The 1,018-nt window shown below is 44.9% G+C and overlaps 1 non-coding gene across 1 annotated transcript; it reads right to left on the reverse strand.

The window, feature by feature from the left end:
• Window positions 1-511: 511 nt before the first annotated feature.
• Window positions 512-593, reverse strand: trnal-uag. The gene has a single exon. It is a non-coding gene; the product is annotated as a tRNA-Leu (tRNA).
• Window positions 594-1,018: the final 425 nt, after the last annotated feature.

The raw sequence follows: 1,018 nt of genomic DNA on the forward strand, positions 1-1,018 counted from the left end.
GCGTCTGCGGTCAATACTCCCACTCAAGGATCTAACCACAGTGAGCTAATTTCTGTATTCATGACTACAGTTCAGCACTTACAAGTAAAGACAAGGCACATCTAGGTTAAAAGATTAAAAATAAGTAAGGATCGTTAATAAAATGATTAAGAATGATTAATTTATACAACTCAAGTCTCTGGCTCTCTTTCCTCTCCTCTGAGCGATCACCGCACCCACCGTGGCGCCTGGACCTCTCTTTCCAAAGGGGTCATTTGCTTGTACTGGTTGAGCGCCAATTCATACCGGCAGCAGTTTCAGACTTCTCTGCTTTGACCCCTCTTTCCAAAGGGGTCATTTGCTTGTACTGGTTGAGCGCCAATTCATACCGGCAGCAGTTTCAGACTTCTCTGCTTTGACAAGAAGTGCTTCTAAATAAAGAGCCTTGTTTGACCACAACTGGAATTTTCAGCGTTCAGTCAACAAGTTTCTATAATTGTGAGCAGAAATTCCTTGTGCCTGGAGGTAAAGTTGGCAGTGGTGGGATTTGAACCCACGCCTCCATAGAGACTGTAGCCTAAATCCAGCGCCTTAGACCGCTCGGCCACACTACCTCTCTTTCCAGGGTACAAGGCTGTTTATTAGTCGTTAAACAGCACAAGGCTGCATAACCAAACGAAATTTGCAGTTCCTTCGTGCTACACACACAACATATAATTACGTCTAGGCCTATATTAAGATATGGTAACATTAAAAATAAAATAAAGCAATTCATAGTTTTCAGTCACGTGACATGCGCGGCAACGAACTGGAGGGCAAACCAACAGACCAACATAGCGGCTCACACCGCGCCTCCCCCGTAGAGACGCCGCAAAAGCAGTCAAATTTTATTTGGATCACCTTTCAACTTAAGAAAAATCTAAATATGAGCACAAACTGCAAGTGTTGGGCATATCCCATCCATATAACGTTACAGCATCCGCTGCCGCATTTCTACCGTTAAAAACCGCCAGGTCCCTGCCGCCGCTGGACTGCGGTT

Source organism: Micropterus dolomieu, unplaced genomic scaffold (genome assembly GCF_021292245.1).
Source record: "Micropterus dolomieu isolate WLL.071019.BEF.003 ecotype Adirondacks unplaced genomic scaffold, ASM2129224v1 contig_10119, whole genome shotgun sequence".
Classification (NCBI taxonomy): Eukaryota; Metazoa; Chordata; class Actinopteri; order Centrarchiformes; family Centrarchidae; genus Micropterus; species Micropterus dolomieu.